Here is a 22254-nt window from a genome sequence, read left to right as displayed (position 1 = left end):
AAAGGCCGCTGAGTGCGGATGCCACCCCGGTAAGAGCCTTAAAACCTGGGGATATATCAAAAGACACTCTGATCAAATTGTCTAAGCAAGCCCCACCTGAAGAAAAAGAACCATGTACTAAACAAGGGGCTGGGCCAGATGTCCAAGGACTATGGAGAAACAAAGACAGAATTTGTCTACCACGCCCAATGTACACAGCTATAGCTCAGGAGGCCCATGGGCCCACACACCTGTCGAAAGGTGCCATGGTAAGTGTGGTAAATGAAGGGTGGATTGCTCCAGGGTTTTCTGCAGTAGCCGCTCGATTTGTACAAGGATGTATGGTCTGTGCATTGAACAACCCCAGTCAAGTGGTGAAGACTCCAAGCAAGCACACCCCTAGGCCACTTTACCCGTTTCAGAGACTGCAGATAGACTATATACAACTACCAAAGGTAGGAGTGTATGAGTTTGTTCTCGCGTGTGTTGATCTCTTTTAAGGTTGGACAGAAATCTTCGCAATAGCCAAAGCCAATGCCAAGAACACTGCAAAGAAACTGGTGAGTGAACCTATATGCAGGCATGGTGTTCCTGAAGTTATTGAGTCAGACAGAGGTTCCCACTTTACATGTGAAGTGATGAGAGAGGTTATGTAAGCATTAGGGGTGACCCAAGCCTTCCATACAGCTTACCATCCCCAGCAGTGGCCGAGTTGAGCGCCTAAATGGCACATTGAAACTGAAAATACAGAAGGCCATGCAGGAGACCCAGAGGTCCTGGACAGAGTGTTTGCCTCTAGCCTTATATTCCATGAGAACCACTCCAAACAAGAAGACAGGGTTATCCCCATTTGAGGTATTGTTTGGCAGTGCCCCAAGCCTAGGACTGTATTTTCCTCAACAACTGCAGTTACAGGCTGATAGTATGGTCAGCTACATGAAGGCCCTTACTGAAAGACTAGATCATACTCATAAACAAGTGCTTGCTTCCATTCCAGACCCAGATTCAGTAGAAGGCACACACAGTTTTGAGCCTGGAGATTGGGTGGTGATAAAGAGGCCCAGATTTGATGGTCCCTTCCAAATTCTGTTGAAAACTGCAACCTCTATACAGGTGGAAGGAAAGCCTAACTGGATTCACGCCTCACACTGTAAGAAAGTGCCTAACCCTGAGGATGAGGATTATTGCACTGCCAACCCTGGCTCTGAGCATTCAAGCTCTATATGTGAACCTGAAAAGTGACTGGGACAATGCCCTTGGGTATTATCAGGTTATGTTGAAAAACATGACAGATGCGGAGAATTATAAAAACTGTTGGATCTGTACTCACAGTCCTGTGAGTTCAAAGACTATGTCTTATCTGGCCATTCCGGTACCATGGTCAGAATTAGTTAACATGAACTGCAAAGACTTCTTATCGATCAGGAGGCCAGGAGGTGATAGCCTTAACCTTAATTCCACAGCAGTTCCCCTCCCTCACTGCCTTGTAAAATAGATATATAATCTAGTATATTGTAGTTAGGCACACCTACATCTGGACACACCATGGCTTGATCCTGCGGTCATACATCCAGGAAGCACAGCGCAACAAGACTCACGAGAGAAAGAAGGTGGAGGTAAGGGTTTCCCAGATCACAATACACATGGGACGCCACGGCAGATATGGGACCCAGCTCCAACTCAGCAAACAGTGACTAACTGGCGATTCAAAATAGCTCAAGTACATATATGCAAGCTTAACTATAAGATTCAAACAACTAACAGCAACATCTCTATAAGCAATATTATTGGGACTACTATTTTCATCACAGTATATAGAGAACAAGTGAATTTGACTGCACAGTGTATAATAATTCACCCAAACAATATCGTGACTTCTACTAATTAGCAGGATCATCGCAACAATACATGGACTGATTTCATCTGGATTAAATGTCACAACATATATATGTGATTCAGTTAAAACCTTTTAAAGATACTTTTTATATATTTACCTGTTCTGTGGCACGGTGAGGCACAGATGAATATTAATTAGCAACATCAACATAAGATATATAACTGTGACATAGAATAACTATTTTCTGCTAATACTAAGGAGTTCATACTATTGCTTGCAGGTTTACACCGTATACCATACACACCTATATTTAGGTACATTTATATGGTGTAAGCCATAGCTTTTAGAGTTTTGTGTTTGCAGGCTACAAGGTCATTGGAAGCAATTATTGATGATATTGTGGGCAATCAAGAACAGCTGTTTTTATTATTATTTTAGGATGTTTTAATAAGAATCATAGAAAGACAATCAGAGATTTGTAATTTTTGAGGATATTTTGAATGTTATTTTTTATATGTATTCTAATATTACTAATAAATAAAATATAACAAAGTTTCACTAACAATACTGAATCCATGGTGTGTCCAGATGTAGGTGTGCCTAACTATACTAGAATATATGTACATTTATGTTAGATTGGGTGAGTCAATACGTTAGAGCACCCAGTCCTGATAAGTTAGCAGGTGAGCCACCTCATAATCCATTTATCTCTGAAAAATAGAACTGTTCGAGTATGGGCATAGTACAAGGGATAATACAGATTCCATTGGTTGCTGCACTTATTTATATTGTGATCAAGCTTATATTGATGGATTTATACAAAATGTGTAACAGGAATCGAAACAAGAGAGATTATGAAAACGGATTGAGATTATCCCTCATGCAGGTACAGATATGCAGAATCTGGGAAACCAGCAGCAAGGGGAATGTCCGGCTGAAGTATGTGTATCTGTCACCTGTGATGAGTGAATATCTCAAAATGGGGGAATTGTGAGGGTTGAGACTCCATCTTGTGCTTACTACTGCCATTTTATGCTATAAACTGTGAACTTCTTTGCTAAGGTTACTATGACCTCAAGGTCTCTCCTAGCCTCCAGCACCTGGTCTGGTAAGGAATTTCTATAATTGCTAGAAAGACTGGTACATGATTAACACCCACACTTAGGATTAGGGAGACGCTCCGGGCGTATAGCCAAGAGATGCTCATTTCAGATTGTGGTTTTAATGAGTTAATGATGTAAATGTTTAACTAGGTCTTTAGTTGGAAATGATCCAGAAATTTGCTTTATAACTCTGCTTTCTTTCAATAAAGTTTAGAGAAACTTGGTACATAGCATTGCGCGTGTCTATCAGTCATTCTCTGTGAGTGCACACACATTTTTCTAATTGGGAATCCACTACTCATCCGGCATTGAGGTCTTTGCCCCAACAGTAACTAAATTCAAAAGCCAATTATTTCCACAGGTAACATACATAGTAACATAGTAACATAGTTTATAAGGCCGAAAAAAGACATCTGTCCATCCAGTTCAGCCTGTTATCCTGCAAGTTGATCCAAAGGAAAGAAAAAAAAAACCTGTGAGGTAGAAGCCAATTTTTCCCACTTAAGGAAAAAAAAAAAAATCCTTCCCGACTCCAATCATAACTCCCTGGATCAACGACCCCTCTCTAGTAGCTATAGCCTGTAATATTATTACACTCTAGAAATACATCCAGGCCCCTCTTAAACTCTTTTAGTGAACTCACCACCTCCTCAGGCAGAGAGTTCCATAGTCTCACTGCTCTTAACGTAAAGAATCCTGTTCTATGTTTGTGTACAAACCTTCTTTCCTCCAGATGCAGAGGATGTCCACTCGTCACAGTCACAGTCCTGGGGATAAATAGATGATGGGAGAGATCTCTGTACTGACCCCTGATATATTTATACATAGTAATTAGATCTCCCCTCAGTCGTCTTTTTTCTAAAGTGAATAACCCTAATTTTGATAATCTTTCAGGGTAATGTAGTCCATCCATTGCAGTTATTACTTTAGTTGCCCTCCTCTGAACCCTCTCCAGCTCTGCTATGTCTGCCATGTTCACAGGAGCCCAGAACTATACACAATACTCCATGTGTGGTCTGACTAATGATTTGTATAGTGGTAGGACTATGTTCTCATCACGGGCATCTATGCCCCTTTTGATGCAACCCATTATCTTATCGGCCTTGGCAGCAGCTGCCTGACACTGGTTTCTACAGCTTAGTTTGCTGTTCAGCAACATTCCTAGTTCCTTTTACATGTCAGTGTTAGGCCTCATGCACACGACAGTGTTTTTTCATTGTCAGTGATTTGGCTTCAGTGGTCCGGTGATTTGGCTTCAGTTGTCCGTGTCCGATTTTGCTTCAGTTGTGTTTCCTTGTGTCTTCCTTTTTTTTTGTCTGACAGGGGGAAAAAAAGGAAGGTTAATGAAAAGTGTAATTTTATTGCACCAAGGTCTTGTAGAAAAAAAACTGACACGGACACGGATGACATACCAGTTGTGCATCCGTTTTTTTTTGATGGACCTATTGACTTGAATGGGTCCGTCCTCCGTTTTACACTGACAAGAATAGGACAGGTTATATTTTTATGACGGATTGGAATCACGGATCACGGACGCAGAGAAAAAACGGAGGACTATCAGTTTTTTTTCACAGCTCCATAGAAATGAATGGTACCTCCGCTAAACTGTGAAAAATGACGGAACGGACGTGGATGCACACAACGGTCGTGTGCATGAGGCCTTACCCAGTGTTTTACCATTTAGCATGTACTGGTGACTTGCATTATTCCTTCCCATGTACATAACCTTACATTTGTCAGTGTTAAACCTCATCTTCCACTTCTCTGCCCAAGACTCCAATCTATCCAGATCCATCTTTAGCAGTATACTGTCCTCTTCCGTGTCAATTACTTTACACAGTTTAGTGTAATCTGCAAAAATTTATATTTTACTGTGCAAGCCTTCTACAAGATAAATTCTGTATATTGAAGAGAATAGGGCCCAATACTGACCCCTGAGGCACTCCACTAGTGACAGTGACCCAATCCGAGTGTGTACCGTTAATAACCACCCTCTGTTTTCTATCACTGAGCCAGTTACTTACCCACATACAGACATTTTCTCCCAGTCCAAGCATTCTCATTTTATATACTAACCTTTTATGTGGTACAGTGTCAAATGCTTTGGAGAAGTCCAGATATTTGACATCCATTGATTCGCCGCTGTCAAGTCTAGAACTTACCTCCTCATAGAAACTGATTAAATTAGTTTGACATACCGCTCCCTCATGAAGCCATGCTGATATGGCGTTATTTGCTTATTTTCATTGAGGTACTCCAAGATAGCATCTCTTAGAAAACCTTCAAACAGTTTACCCACAACAGATGTTAAACTTAACAGCCTAATGTTTCCGGGCTCTGTTTTTGGACCTTTTTTGAATATTGGCACCACATTTGCTATGCGCCAATCCCGTGGAACACTCCCTGTCAGTATAGAGTCACTTAATATCAGAAATAAGGGTCTGGCTATGACATGTATGCCATCCAGTCCTGGTGATTTGTCTATTTTAATCTTTTTAAGACGCCGCTTTACTTCTTTCTGGGTCAGACAGGGCACTTTTAATGGGGAATTTACTTTTATATTCTGCATATCATCTGACTGTTTATTTTTCTTAGTGAATACAGTGGAGAAAAAAATATGATTTTTTTCCCTCATCGTTCTCTGTAACTCCCCCCTAATTACTCTGTGAAGTGCCGATACCTTCAGATTTATACTTTTAACCATTTATATAATTGAAGAACAATTGTCACGAGGGTATCAAGAGCCACGTCTGACTCCGTTATACCCGGGGTCAGGAAGTCGCAGCGGGTGGCTGCGCGCTCTATATCTAAAGATCACGTTGTTTCTTAGTGATTGTTTTCTGTGTTTGCCTTGCTATCCTTTTTGTCTCACTCAGGGATCCGTAGCTTCTCCTCCTCAGCTGTTTCTTGTCTGCCACTCCCAACCTCCTTATATTCTCCCCTCACACTTCTCTAGTTGCCAGTTATAGAGCTTCCTGCCTGGACATCTATACTGACCCACTGGAGTTGTGAATCCTGGTTGTCGTTCCAGAGTGCTACCCTTCGGATCCCTGTTGGGCTTATTGTTGTCTCCTGTTGTCGCCCACCTGGGATTATATGTTGAGTCCGTGTTGTCTGTCCTCCCCTTGGTGTTTTCCCTTAGAGCTAGTGGTGCGGACTAGTGTTCCCACCGCCCTGTTCACTATCTAGGGCTCAGCTCAGGGAAAGCCAGGGCTTTAGGCACGTGATCGGCGTACGGGTGAGGAACCCGTCTAGGGACGTCAGGGCAGCCAGGTGCCAGCCGCAAGGTGAGTCAGGGGTCACCACCTTCCCTCTCACTTGGGCAGGGCCTTCCTCGTTCCCTCCCACTGTGTCACGTATGTGATAGTCACGCCGACCGTGATAACAATTTAGGGTTAGTTTTGCTTTCTTTGGCAATTAATCTCTCGGTCTCTAGTTTGGCTGCTTTTATTTGTTTTTTACATTTTTTTTTTTTCCTTTATAGTTTTTCAGTGCTTCCTCGCTACCCTCCTGTTTTAGTGATTTAAAGTCTTTCTTTTTGTCATTTATTGCTTTCTTTACAGTTCTATTTATCCACATTGTTTTTTCTTGTTCCTTAACCTTTTATTCCCATAAGGTATGTACCTCTAACAATTGTTTCTTTTTGAGGACTTTGTCCCAGTTAGTTAGGCCTATGGCCTCTCTTAGTTCTAAATTTAGCTTTTTTGAAGTTTGGTATTTTTGTTCCTCCCTGAAGAAACACTCTTTTGAATGACAATTGGAAGGTTATTGCTTTATGGTCACTATTTCCCAGGTGTCCCCCGACCTGCACATCTGTTGTTCTGTCAGGTCTATTGGTTAATACTAAGTCCAGTATGGCCATCCCTCTAGTCGGGTCCTGAACCAGTTGGGAAAGGTAATTATCTCCTTTATGAGATATACAGGTTTCATTTTCCCAGTCTATATCTGGGTAGTTGAAGTCCCCCATAATAACGACCTCATCATGATCTGCCGCCTCGTCTTTCTCGTTTATTAGTAGATTTTCTATGGACTCTCTTATATTTGGTGGTTTATAATAAACTCCTATTAGTATTTTATTATTGTTTTTGCCTTCATGTATTTCTACCCACAGTGACTCCACATGTTCATGTTCCTCACTTATATCTTCTCGGACTGTGGGCTTTGGACAGGACTTTACATAAAGGCATACCCCTCTCCGGTTTTGGCGATCCTTTCTAAACAGACTGTAACCCTATATGTTAACTGCCCAGTCATAGCTATCATCAAACCATGTCTCAGTTATTCCCACTATGTCATAGTCCTCCTCACACATCACTAATTCCAGTTCACCAGTTTTATTAGTCAGGATTCTGGCATTAGTATACTGTGACACAGTGAGGGGTTGTGTCTGGCAAGGCAGGTATTTTCCTCCCAGCATGTGCGGCTGGGCTGGTTTCCAGCCAGGTGAGGTCAAATACTGGGCCGGAGTTTAAGTGCCAGTCCAGGTTTTGGCAGCACCTGGTTGTCCTTAAATAGGCAGCTGGGCTCAGCAGAGATGTCTCTGTTTTTGGTATTTGAGGCTTTGTGCTGTGCTGGAGGGCTAAGAGCCGCATGCTGGGGAAACAGGCCCCCTAAAGCCTGCTGTGGACTACTGGAGGCAGAACTGCTAGCAAGGTGACTTGTGTTATATGAGGTTTCCATTGTGTGCGAATTAACACCAAGACTGCAAAGTTACGTGCTGTTTTGTGCAATTGCCTCAAGTGTGAATAAACACTGATGTTTTGAGTTAAGAACTTGTATTTTGCCTCTGTATTGCGCCCGCTTACCCTATCTACCAGAGTGAAACCCCACAATATATATAGCTATATACACTGAACAAAAATATAAACGCAGCAGTTTTGGTTTTGCTCCCATTTTGCATGAGCTGAACTCAAAGATCTGAAACATTTTCTACATACACAAAAGACCCATTACTCTCAAATATTGTTCACAAATCTGTCTAAATCTTTGTTATTGAGCACATCTCCTTTGCCAAGATAATCCATCCCACCTCACAAGTGTGGCATATTAAGGTGCTCATTAGACAGCATGAATATTGCACAGGTGTGCCTTAGACTTCCCACAATACAAGGCCACTCTGAAATGTGCACAGTTTTGCCTTACTGGGGTGGGGGAGGCAGAAAACCAGTCAGTATCTGATGTGGCCACCATTTGTCTCACGCAGTGCAACACATCTCCGTCGCATAGAGTTGATCAGGTTCTTGATTGTGGAATGTTGGTCCACTCCTCTTCAATAGCTTTGCAAAGTTGTAGAATATTGGCAGGAACTGGAACACGTTGTCGTATACGCCGATCCAGAGCATCCCAAACATGCTCAATGGGTGACATATCCGGTGAGTATGCTGGCCATGCAAGAACTGGGATGTTTTATGCTTCCAGGAATTGTGTACAGATCCTTGCAATATGGGGCCGTGCATTATCATGCTGCAACATGAGGTGATGGTCTTGAATGAATGGGACAACAATGGGCCTCAGGATCTCGTCACGGTATCTCTGTGCATTCAAAATGCCATCAATAAAATGCACCTGTGTTCGTTGCCCATAACATATGCCTGCCCATTCGATAACCCCACCACCACCATGGGCCACTCGATCCACAATGTTGATGTCAGCAAACCGCTCACCCACACGACGCCATACACGCTGTCTGCCATCTGCCCTGAACAGTGAAAACCAGGACTCATCTGTGAACAGAACGCCTCTCTAACGTGCCAGACGCCATCGAATGTGAGCATTTTACCACTCAAGTCAGGTCCAGACCCCGATGAGGACGACGAGCATGCAGATGAGCTTCCCAGAGACGGTTTCTGACAGTTTGTGCAGAAATTATTTGGTTATGCAAACCGATTGTTGCTGCAGCTGTCCAGGTGGCTGGTCTCAGACGATCATGGAGGTGAACATGCTGGATGTGGAGGTCCTGGGCTGGTGTGGTTACAAGTGGTCTGCGGTTGTGAGGCCGGTTGAATGTACTGCCAAATACTCTGAAACACCTTAGGAGACGCTTATGGTAGAGAACTCTGTCCTCAGAGGAGACATACTACCGCATTGTCTTATTTTTATAAATTGTTAATTAGTTAGCTAGGTTGCAAATAACCGTTTCTTCCCTTTAGTATTAGCTAGCCGTGGTCTCTTCTCCCCGATTCAATACGAAGAGTGGTGGCAGCAAATTAATCTGATTTCCAGCGTGAAATCGATAATTTTATTTTTCTGATTGTACTATGTATGGGCACACCAACCAATCTTAAACGTCTACTGTGCTCACCGTGGATTCGCCTCCAGAAGTCTCTAGTGGACGAGACCTGTATGTCAACTGTGGCATAGTACGACGGGATTGGCGGGTGGTTTGTCACAACCCCCACTTTGTTTTATTGCATATAAATCCTTGTATGTGGAGGCTGGTGATAATGAAGAATCGCTGCTCCTCATTTTAATTGTAAAATACTCTCTGCAGAAGGATTATAAATTATTCTTGGTTTATACAACAAGATGCCGAAACCTATTTTACAAAATACCTAATAATGAATAGAATTGGTATCTGTCCAAAATAAATATTTTAGTTTCATTTTATTCAGTAAATGAATTGCAAATTCTGTGCAGTAATGCTCAATATTAATGCAAAACGGCAGCGGAAGTAGCAGCATGGTCATGTTAATTAGCTGCCTGCTGGAAGACCAGGCTCTTGTTTGTTATTAGATTTAGTAACTTACAAAATCTGGTTTGTGTAGATGGTTTGTACGGTTTTCTTTACCTTTTAAAGACAACTGGATGCTATGAAAAACCTCTTTAAATTGGCACATCAGTTTGATGTCCTAAGGGTGCCCTAAAATCAGAATCTCTCACTCTGGAGGACCCAGCACATCTGTTCTTTATATGGACAACTCATTGTTATGTAATGCACCATTACTCCTGTGGTGGCACTGCTGGGAAACTGAGCTCTTGCTGTCATGTTCCACCACATATTACAGATGATCACTGATCAGTGAGATGCCTTATGAACAGCTATTAGTATTCTGCCAAAAAGGGTTTGTTTGAAGTGGACACCCCCCTTTAACAGCACAAGCTGCTACCAGTATTGCAGGCGCACACTTCAATGGCAACTGTAGTATCATTAAGTTTTGCATAAAACAATAGTACAGGTGAAAATAAAAACTTTGTAATATATCTCATCAGAGGTAACTTCTTGTGCTAGGGCTATGAGCTGTCCCCCCCCCCCTTTGCTAAACTAACTTTTTCTCTGAAATATATGAGAAATCTGTCTTGTTAGACAAAGATGGGTTGCCTGTTCATTGAAGCATGACATTACATCACCCAATTGAAGTTTATGGAGAGGGGAAAAGGAGAAAGCAGGAAGTGTACAGAGACCAGACAGCAGAGTCAAGATTCAACACATCAAGTAGCTCATAGTAAGTATTTATCTCTGTCCAAATGCTTTATTCACAATTACACTGCTCTATACTTCTCTATTATTTCATATATGGTGCTTCTGTGTGATTCTGAGTGAATGGGAGCTGAATCTCCTGTCTCCATGTGTAGTCTATGGGGAGACACCATAGCAACTAGTCTCCACTCACCATCTCAGAGACAATTACAGATGTACATGCAAAGGAGAAAACTGATACAAATGGCAGATACAAGTCATATAATGTCAGATATAGTGTTATCACTAGGGATGAGCGAACACCGGGAAGTCAATGGGGACCCGAACTTTGGGGCACTAAAATGCCTTTAAAATAGTCATAGTAAAGGCTAGAGGTCTGCAAACGGAAGCAAAATTGGGGTAAGAGCAGAACAATTGCCCTGCAAACAAATGTGGATAGGGAAATTACATAAAATAAAAAAAATAATAATCTTGAACTAGGAGGCGGAGTTCAAAGTGGGGTTGAGGAGGCGGTGGACGTGGCGGTGTACGTAGAAGCTGTGGTGGAGGAGGTAGCCAACACTGTTTTTGTTGTATTTTTATTTTATCTTTTTTTTTCTTTTCTTTTTTTTAAAATAAATTTGGGAAGACCCCAAAACATTGGGAAATAGAAAAGAGAATGTAAAAAGAAAGTGGAGTATAACAATGGCTGGTATACTTGTCTATTCAGCACAAGGTACGAACAAGTCCTGTGGGATCCATGCCTGGTTCATTTTAATGAACTTGAGCTTGTCCACATTGGCAGTGGACAGGCGGCTGCGGTTGTCTGTGATCACCCCCCCTTCTGTGCTAAACACACGTTCGAACAATACACTGGCCGCAGGGCAGGCCAGCACCTCCAAGACGTAAAGGGCAAGCTCAGGCCATGTGCCCAATTTGGAGACCCAGAAGTTGAATGGGGCACACCCTAGGGTTGCCACCCGTACGGGATTGACCCGGACAGTCCGGGTTTGTAATCCTGTGCCCGGGTACAAGCCTTTCTCAGACCCGGGCACAGGAAGATTCATTTCAAACTGCAGAGATGTCTTTTACGCTTGCCTGCCCTCACCTGACAGCTGGTGGGGCGGTGAGTGAGTGGCCGGTGTGTGACTGTCGGTCAGCGGCACCGGCTGCTGCGTGCGGCGATGAGGACAGGACTGTCAGCAGAGGACGTCAGCTGACTGAGTCTGTCACACTGCCGGCGCGGCGATCAGCTGAGCGAGCCACTGTGTGACTGTGCAGGAATAGGATATTCAGTGCCTGTGACCTCATTGCTGGAGGCTGGAGTTGCAAGCTAGTGTGGATTTTGGAAGAACATCAATTCAGATCACATCAGGCAGCCGCGGGCACGATCGTAAAACTTCACATGCTGCTGCTGCTCACAGGCTGTGATTGCTAGCAGGGCGGGCGGGCGGCGCTGTCTTGACTCTTCATACACTCACTCCTCTCCTTCTCTCTGCTAGTGAGTACTAGAGGAAGTGACATCAGAGGGCAAGGAGCGTGGGAGAGGATAAATCATTCCCAGCAGCCGCCTGCGTGTGGAGCTGCTCCACTCCAGCCCAGCAGCAGTACTTTCTTCTTCTTTTCATCTAGGAGGGAGACAGTCAGTAAAAAAGGTATTTAAAAAATATTAATTGGAAGGGGGGGGCAGGCACGGCACTTGTTAGTACTGCACATAAAACATGCCCCCATAAAAAAAAATGCCACAGGTAACCAGTGACATGTTTTGTGGGGGCATCTTTTATGTGCAAAAATACATATTGTCCAAATACAGACATCCAAATTTCATGTTACTGAAAAATCTATTTTATTGATAGTTGTCGTCTAATCGGCAAGTGCTTTTGGGGCTGTCCAGGGTCCCCTTCATCAGGCCCAGAAATGCGCTTGTCGTTTCAATGACAACTATCAATAAAATGGATTTGCACTATAGATGTACCGCCAAACTACCGATACTAATTTCGCTGCCAAATGCTCCGATACCTTCCCCGATATTGGAACTTCCGGTCGGAGGGAGATGTCCCTCTGACTGGCAGCGCCAAGGGAGCATACAGCCAACTTCCTTTCCAACCAGGGAGATGGGTTATCATCCGCCTCCTGGCTTCCTGATTGGCTAGGAAGACTGCTTCACTTGTTGCTAGGCAGCCTGGCTTCCTAACCAATCAGCAAGCTGGGCAGTATGTCATGACTAGCGTCCCGGCCTCCTGATTGGTCAGGAATAGAGTTGAGCGAACACCTGGATGTTCGGGTTCGAGAAGTTCGGCCGAACTTCCCGGAAATGTTCGGGTTCGGGATCCGAACCCGAACCGAACTTCGTCCCGAACCCGAACCCCATTGAAGTCAATGGGGACCCGAACTTTTGGGCACTAAAAAGGCTGTAAAACAGCCCAGGAAAGAGCTAGAGGGCTGCAAAAGGCAGCAACATGTAGGTAAATCCCCTGCAAACAAATGTGGATAGGGAAATGAATTAAAATAAAAATAAAAAAAATAAAAATGACCCAATATCATTTGGACAGAGGTCCCATAGCAGAGAATCTGGCTTCACGTCAGCAGAGAATCAGTCTCTTCATGCCATAGCAAAGAATCTGGCTTCATGTCAGCACAGAATCAGTCTCTTCATGCCATAGCAGAGAATCAGTCTTCATGTCATAGCAGAGAATCAGGATTCACGTCACCCACCACTGGAACAGGCCACTGTCACACATTTAGGCCCAGGCACCCAGGCAGAGGAGAGAGGTCCCGTAACAGAGAATCTGGCCTGATGTCAGCACAGAATCTGTCTTCATGTCATAGCAGAGAATCAGGCTTCACGTCACCCACCACTGGAACAGGCCACTGTCACATATTTAGGCCCAGGCACCCAGGCAGAGGAGAGAGGTCGCGTAACAGAGAATCTGGCCTTATGTCAGCACAGAATCTGTCTTCATGTCATAGCAGAGAATCAGGCTTCACGTCACCCACCACTGGAACAGGCCACTGTCACACATTTAGGCCCAGGCACCAAGGCAGAGGAGAGAGGTCCCGTAACAGAGAATCTGGCCTGATGTCAGCACAGAATCTGTCTTCATGTCATAGCAGAGAATCAGGCTTCACGTCACCCACCACTGGAACAGGCCACTGTCACACATTTAGGCCCAGGCACCCAGGCAGAGGAGAGAGGTCCCGTAACAGAGAATCTGGCCTGATGTCAGCACAGAATCTGTCTTCATGTCATAGCAGAGAATCAGGTATTCACGTCACCCACCACTGGAACAGGCCACTGTCACATATTTAGGCCCAGGCACCCAGGCAGAGGAGAGAGGTCGCGTAACAGAGAATCTGGCTTCATGTCAGCACAGAATAAGTCTTCATGTCATAGCAGAGAATCAGGCTTCACGTCACCCACCACTGGAACAGGCCACTGTCACACATTTAGGCCCCGGCACCCAGACAGAGGAGAGGTTCATTCAACTTTGGGTTGCCCCGCAATATAATGGTAAAATGAAATTAAAAATAGTATTGACTGAGGAAGTGCCCTGGAGTAGAATAATATATTGTTAAGGGGAGGTAGTTAATATCTAATCTGCACAAGGGATGGACAGGTCCTGTGGGATCCATGCCTGGTTCATTTTTATGAACGTCAGCTTGTCCACATTGGCTGTAGACAGGCGGCTGGGTTTATCTGTAATGACGCCCCCTGCCGTGCTGAATACACGTTCAGACAAAACGCTGGCCGCCGGGCAGGCCAGCACCTCCAAGGCAAAAAAGGCTAGCTCTGGCCACGTGGACAATTTGGAGATCCAGAAGTTGAATGGGGCCGAACCATCAGTCAGTACGTGGAGGGGTGTGCACAGGTACTGTTCCACCATGTTAGTGAAATGTTGCCTCCTGCTAACACGTTCCGTATCAGGTGGTGGTGCACTTAGCTGTGGCGTGTTGACAAAACTTTTCCACATCTCTGCCATGCTAACCCTGCCCTCAGAGGAGCTGGGCGTGACACAGCTGCGTTGGCGACCTCTTGCTCCTCCTCTGCCTTCGCCTTGGGCTTCCACTGGTTCCCCTGTGACATTTGGGAATGCTCTCAGTAGCGCGTCTACCAACGTGCGCTTGTACTCGCGCATCTTCCTATCACGCTCCAGTGTAGGAAGTAAGGTGGGCACATTGTCTTTGTACCGGGGATCCAGCAGGGTGGCAACCCAGTAGTCCGCACACGTTAAAATGTGGGCAACTCTGCTGTCGTTGCGCAGGCACTGCAGCATGTAGTCGCTCATGTGTGCCAGGCTGCCCAGAGGTAAGGACAAGCTGTCCTCTGTGGGAGGCGTATCGTCATCGTCCTGTGTTTCCCCCCAGCCACGCACCAGTGATGGGCCCGAGCTGCTTTGGGTGCCACCCCGCTGTGAACATGCTTCATCCTCATCCTCCTCCACCTCCTCCTCATCCTCGTCCTCCTCGTCCTCCAGTAGTGGGCCCTGTCTGGCCACATTTGTACCTGGCCTCTGGTGTTGCAAAAAACCTCCCTCTGAGTCACTTCGAAGAGACTAGCCTGAAAGTGCTACAAATGACCCCTCTTCCTCCTGGGCCACCTCCTCTTCCATCATCGCCCTAAGTGTTTTCTCAAGTAGACATAGAAGTGGTATTGTAACGCTGATAACGGCGTCATCGCCACTGGCCATGTTGGTGGAGTACTCGAAACAACGCAACAGGGCACACAGGTCTCGCATGGAGGCCCAGTCATTGGTGGTGAAGTGTGTCTGATCCACAGTGCGACTGACCCGTGCGTGCTGCAGCTGAAACTCCACTATGGCCTGCTGCTGCTCGCACAGTCTGTCCAGCATATGCAAGGTGGAGTTCCACCTGGTGGGTACGTCGCATATGAGGCGGTGAGCGGGAAGGCCGAAGTTACGCTGTAGCGCAGACAGGCGAGCAGCGGCAGGGTGTGAACGCCGGAAGCGCGAACAGACGGCCCGCACTTTATGCAGCAGCTCTGACATGTCGGGGTAGTTGCGAATGAACTTCTGCACCACCAAATTCAGCACATGCGCCAGGTAAGAGATGTGCGTCAAACCGGCTAGTCCCAGAGCTGCAACGAGATTTCGCCCATTATCGCACACCACCAGGCCGGGCTTGAGGCTCACCGGCAGCAACCACTCGTCGGTCTGTTGTTCTATACCCCGCCACAACTCCTGTGCGGTGTGGGGCCTGTCCCACAAACATATGAGTTTCAGAATGGCCTGCTGACGTTTACCCCGGGCTGTGCTGAAGTTGGTGGTGAAGGTGTGTGGCTGACTGGATGAGCAGGTGGAAGAAGAGGAGGAGGAAGCTGAGTAGGAGGAGGAGGAGACAGGAGGCAAAGAATGTTGCCCTGCGATCCTTGGCGGCGGAAGGACGTGCGCCAAACAGCTCTCCGCCTGGGGCCCAGCCGCCACTACATTTACCCAGTGTGCAGTTAGGGAGATATAGCATCCTTGGCCGTGCTTACTGGTCCACGTATCTGTGGTTAGGTGGACCTTGCCACAGATGGCGTTGCGCAGTGCACACTTGATTTTATCGGACACTTGTTTGTGCAGGGAAGGCACGGCTCTCTTGGAGAAGTAGTGGCGGCTGGGAACAACATACTGTGGGACAGCAAGTGACATGAGCTGTTTGAAGCTGTGTGTGTCCACCAGCCTAAATGACAGCATTTCATAGGCCAGTAGTTTAGAAATGCTGGCATTCAGGGCCAGGGATCGAGGGTGGCTAGGTGGGAATTTACACTTTCTCTCAAATGTTTGTGAGATGGAGAGCTGAACGCTGCCGTGTGACATGGTTGAGATGCTTGGTGACGCAGGTGGTGGTGTTGGTGGTACATCCCATGTTTGCTGGGCGGCAGGTGCCAACGTTCCTCCAGAGGCAGAGGAAGAGGCCGAGGCGGCGGCAGCAGCAGCAGAAGAGGCCGAGGCGGCGGCAGCAGCAGAAGAGGCCGAGGCGGCAGCAGCAGAAGAGGTAGCAGGGGGAGCCTGAGTGACTTCCTTGTTTTTAAGTTGTTTACTCCACTGCAGTTCATGCTTTGCATGCAGGTGCCTGGTCATGCAGGTTGTGCTAAGGTTCAGAACGTTAATGCCTCGCTTCAGGCTCTGATGGCACAGCGTGCAAACCACTCGGGTCTTGTCGTCAGCACATTGTTTGAAGAAGTGCCATGCCAGGGAACTCCTTGAAGCTGCCTTTGGGGTGCTCGGTCCCAGATGGCGGCGGTCAGTAGCAGGCGGAGTCTCTTGGCGGCGGGTGTTCTGATTTTGCCCACTGCTCCCTCTTTTGCTATGCTGTTGGCTCGGTCTCACCACTGCCTCTTCCTCCGAACTCTGAAAGTCAGTGGCACGACCTTCATTCCATGTGGGCTCTAGGACCTCATCGTCCCCTGCATCGTCTTCCACCCAGTCTTGATCCCTGACCTCCTGTTCAGTCTGCACACTGCAGAAAGACGCGGCAGTTGGCACCTGTGTTTCGTCATCATCAGAGACGTGCTGAGGTGGTATTCCCATGTCCTCATCATCAGGAAACATAAGTGGTTGTGCGTTAGTGCATTCTATCTCTTCCACCCCTGGTGAAGAGCTAGGTGGATGCCCTTGGGAAACCCTGGCAGCAGAGTCTTCAAACAGCATAAGAGACTGCTGCATAACTTGAGGCTCAGACAGTTTCCCTGATATGCATGGGGGTGATGTGACAGACTGATGGGCTTGGTTTTCATGCGCCATCTGTGCGCTTTCTGCAGAAGACTGGGTGGGAGATAATGTGAACGTGCTGGATGCACTGTCGGCCACCCAATTGACTAATGCCTGTACCTGCTCAGGCCTTACCATCCTTAGAACGGCATTGGGCCCCACCAAATATCCCTGTAAATTCTGGCGGCTACTGGGACCTGAGGTAGTTGGTACACTAGGACGTGTGGCTGTGGCAGAACGGCCACGTCCTCTCCCAGCACCAGAGGGTCCACTAACACCACCACGACCACGTCCGCGTCCGTGTCCGCGTCCCTTATTAGATGTTTTCCTCATTGTTCCCGTTCACCACAATTTTGAGAATGGCAAATTTGGGAATAGTTTTTTAACCCAGAACAAAAAGTGTGCTTTTACGGTCACTACAAATAACTTGACCAGCTAAAACAGTACAGATTTGGTTGAATAGAAATGTGAGGCCTGTTTTTTTTTTGCGCTGTGTGACAGGTATAGGTTTAATCACAGAATTAGACTTCTATCTGCACGGTAGCGTGTGTCTTAGGTTTTTCTGAATGACACTATCAGCACCTTCAATGTAAGATATCCTTTTTGGGATAGATTTCAAGTAGGCCTCATATAGCAGAAACTAGTTATTTTGAGAATGGCAAATTTGGGAATATTTTTTCAACCCAGAACAAAAAGTGTGCTTTTACGGTCACTACAAATAACTTGACCAGCTAAAACAGTACAGATTTGGTTGAATAGAAATGTGAGGCCTGTTTTTTTTTGCGCTGTGTGACAGGTATAGGTTTAATCACAGAATCAGACTTCTATCTGCACGGTAGCGTGTGTCTTAGGTTTTTCTGAATGACACTATCAGTACCTTCAATGTAAGATATCCTTTTTGGGATAGATTTCAAGTAGGCCTCAAATACCAGAAACTAGTTATTTTGAGAATGGCAAATTTGGGAATAGTTTTTCAACCCAGAAAAAAAAAGTGCTTTTACGGTCACTAGAAATAACTTGACCAGCTAAAACAGTACAGATTTGGTTGAATAGAAATGTGAGGCCTGTTTTTTTTTTGCGCTGTGTGACAGGTATAGGTTTAATCACAGAATCAGACTTCTATCTGCACGGTAGCGTGTGTCTTAGGTTTTTCTGAATGACACTATCAGTACCTTCAATGTAAGATATCCTTTTTGGGATAGATTTCAAGTAGGCCTCATATAGCAGAAACTAGTTATTTTGAGAATGGCAAATTTGGGAATAGTTTTTCAACCCAGAAAAAAAAATGTGCTTTTACGGTCACTAGAAATAACTTGACCAGCTAAAACAGTACAGATTTGGTTGAATAGAAATGTGAGGCCTGTTTTTTTTTGCGCTGTGTGACAGGTATAGGTTTAATCACAGAATCAGACTTCTATCTGCACGGTAGCGTGTGTCTTAGGTTTTTCTGAATGACACTATCAGTACCTTCAATGTAAGATATCCTTTTTGGGATAGATTTCAAGTAGGCCTCAAATACCAGAAACTAGTTATTTTGAGAATGGCAAATTTGGGAATAGTTTTTCAACCCAGAAAAAAAAAGTGCTTTTACGGTCACTAGAAATAACTTGACCAGCTAAAACAGTACAGATTTGGTTGAATAGAAATGTGAGGCCTTTTTTTTTTTTTGCGCTGTGTGACAGGTATAGGTTTAATCACAGAATCAGACTTCTATCTGCACGGTAGCGTGTGTCTTAGGTTTTTCTGAATGACACTATCAGTACCTTCAATGTAAGATATCCTTTTTGGGATAGATTTCAAGTAGGCCTCAAATACCAGAAACTAGTTATTTTGAGAATGGCAAATTTGGGAATAGTTTTTCAACCCAGAAAAAAAAATGTGCTTTTACGGTCACTAGAAATAACTTGACCAGCTAAAACAGTACAGATTTGGTTGAATAGAAATGTGAGGCCTGTTTTTTTTTGCGCTGTGTGACAGGTATAGGTTTAATCACAGAATCAGACTTCTATCTGCACGGTAGCGTGTGTCTTAGGTTTTTCTGAATGACACTATCAGCACCTTCAATGTAAGATATCCTTTTTGGGATAGATTTCAAGTAGGCCTCATATACCAGAAACTAGTTATTTTGAGAATGGCAAATTTGGGAATATTTTTTCAACCCAGAACAAAAAGTGTGCTTTTACGGTCACTAGAAATAACTTGACCAGCTAAAACAGTACAGATTTGGTTGAATAGAAATGTGAGGCCTGTTTTTTTTTGCGCTGTGTGACAGGTATAGGTATAATCACAGAATCAGACTTCTATCTGCACGGTAGCGTGTGTCTTAGGTTTTTCTGAATGACACTATCAGTACCTTCAATGTAAGATATCCTTTTTGGGATAGATTTCAAGTAGGCCTCAAATACCAGAAACTAGTTATTTTGAGAATGGCAAATTTGGGAATAGTTTTTCAACCCAGAAAAAAAAATGTGCTTTTACGGTCACTAGAAATAACTTGACCAGCTAAAACAGTACAGATTTGGTTGAATAGAAATGTGAGGCCTGTTTTTTTTTGCGCTGTGTGACAGGTATAGGTTTAATCACAGAATCAGACTTCTATCTGCACGGTAGCGTGTGTCTTAGGTTTTTCTGAATGACACTATCAGCACCTTCAATGTAAGATATCCTTTTTGGGATAGATTTCAAGTAGGCCTCATATACCAGAAACTAGTTATTTTGAGAATGGCAAATTTGGGAATATTTTTTCAACCCAGAACAAAAAGTGTGCTTTTACGGTCACTACAAATAACTTGACCAGCTAAAACAGTACAGATTTGGTTGAATAGAAATGTCAGGTCTATTTTTTAGGCGCTGGGTGACAGGCTCAACTTTCCCCTGATGTAGTATATGGCCAAAAAATAACCACACTGTTGATGGTTAAATGCACTTGGGTGACACAGGCTCAGCCTGCACCAGATGTAGTATATGGCCAAAAAATAATCAGACTGTTGATGGTTAAATGCACTTCGGTGACACAGGCTCAGCCTGCAGCTGATGTAGTATATGGCCAAAAAATAACCAGACTGTTGATGGTTAAATGCACTTCGGTGACACCGGCTCAGCCTGCAGCTGATGTAGGATATAGCACAAAATAACCACGCTATTGATGGTTAAATACACTTGGTGATAGCTTGTGCTGGCGCACCACAAGTCACAAAATGGCCGCCGATCACCCCAGAAAAAAAGTGATCTAAAAACGCTCTGGGCAGCCTCAAAAAAGTGAGCAAGTCAATATTAGCACTTCAATGATCCAAAGCTGCAGATCGATCACAGAATGAAGTCTTTTGGAGGAGTTAATCTGCCTAATCTCGCCCTAACGTCGCAGCTGCAACCTCTCCCTATGCTTGAATCAGCAGAGTGACGTGCAGCGCTACGTGACCCATGCTTATATAGAGGCTGGGTCACATGCTGCACTGGCCAATCACAGCCATGCCATTAGTAGGCAAGGCTGTGATGGCCTCTTGGGGCAAGTAGTATGACGCTTGTTGATTGGCTGCTTTGCAGCCTTTCAAAAAGCGCCAAGAAAGCGCCGAACACCGAACCCGAACACAGACTTTTACGAAAATGTTCGGGTTCGGGTCCGTGTCACGGACACCCCAAAATTCGGTACGAACCCGAACTATACATTTCGGGTTCGCTCATCCCTAGTCAGTAAGGTATGCTGCCTACAAAAAAGTTAATCCGGCTTCCTAGCCAATCACAAAGCGGATTAAATTTCATGACTCTCCGCCCCTCTTCTTGATTGGTCAGAAGGCTAGGTTGCCTCTGAAGCTGGTGTTCTTTCACTTGAACGCCGTCTTCACGGGAAGCAGGAAGCCAGGCGATGGGTCATGATCCTCCGCCCGCCCGCCCGCCTTCCTGATAGTTATGGTACATACTTTCCCAAAAAATTGCCGCGAGGTGCTAAAGTGTTCGGGTTTGGCTTGAAGAAAAGGTGGCAACCCTAGCACACCCATCAGTCAGTATGTGTAGGTGTGTGCACACGTACTGTTCCACCATGTTGCTGAAATGCTGCCTCCAGCTAAGATGTTCAGTATCAGCTGGTGGTGCTGGTTGTTGTGGCGTGCTGACAAAGCTTTTCCACATTTCGGCCATGCTAACCCTCCCTAATGAGGTGCTGGCGGTGCCACAGCTGCATTGGTGACTTATTCCTCCTCCTCTGCCTTCGCCTTGCGCTTCAACTGAGCCCCCGCTGTCAGGTGGGAATGCCATCAACAGACTGTCTACCAGTGTGCGCTTATACTTGCGCATCTTCCGATCACACTCCAGTGATGGAATTAAGGACAGCACATTGTCCTTGTAGCGAGGATCCAGCAGGGTGGCCACCCAGTAATCAGTACTGGTTAGAATGTGGGCAACTCGGTGGTCGTTGCGCAGGCACTGCAGCATGTAGTCGCTCATGTGTGCCAGGCTGCCCAGAGGCAACAACAAGCTGTCCTCTGTGGGAGGTGTATTGTCTGTGTCCTCTGTATCCCCCCAGCCAAGCTCCAGTGATGCCCATGAGCTGGTCTGGGTGCCACCCTGCTGTGAACAAGGTTTCTCCTCCTCCTCATCCTCCAGAACTGAGCCCTAGCTGGACAGCTGTTTACCTGGCCTCTTTTGGTGCAGGAACCCACCCTCTGAGCTACTTGTGAATGACTGGCCTGATAACCGTGGAAATAATCCCTCTTCCTCCTGTGCCACATCCTCTTCCATCATCGCCTGAAGTGTTTTTTCAAGGAGACATAGAAGTGGGATAGTAACGCTGAGGACGGCGTCATCGGCACTGGCCATGTTGGTGGAGTACACGAAACAGCACAACACGGCACACACATCCCACATGGAAGCCCACTGGTTGGTGGTGAAGTGGTGCTGTTCCGCAGAGCGAGTCACCCGTGCGTGCTGTAGCTGAAACTCCACTATCGCCTGCTGCTGCTCGCACAATCTCTCCTGCATGTGCAAGGTGGAGTTCCACCCTGTGAGCATGTCGCATATGAGGTGGTGAGCGCGACGGCTGAAGTTATGCTGCAGCACAGACAGGCGAGCAGCAGCAGGGTGAGAACGCCAAAAGCGCGCACAGATAGCCTGCACTTTCTGCGGCAGCTCTGACATATCGGGGTAATTTTTCAGGAACCTCTGCAACTCCCAAATTCAGCACGTGCACCAGGCAAGGGATGTGCGTCAAATTGGCTAGGCCCAGAGTTGCTA

The sequence above is a fragment of the Bufo bufo genome, chromosome 6 (genome assembly GCF_905171765.1).
Source record: "Bufo bufo chromosome 6, aBufBuf1.1, whole genome shotgun sequence".
NCBI classification, from domain to species: Eukaryota; Metazoa; Chordata; class Amphibia; order Anura; family Bufonidae; genus Bufo; species Bufo bufo.
Note: the sequence above shows the minus strand (reverse complement) of the source record.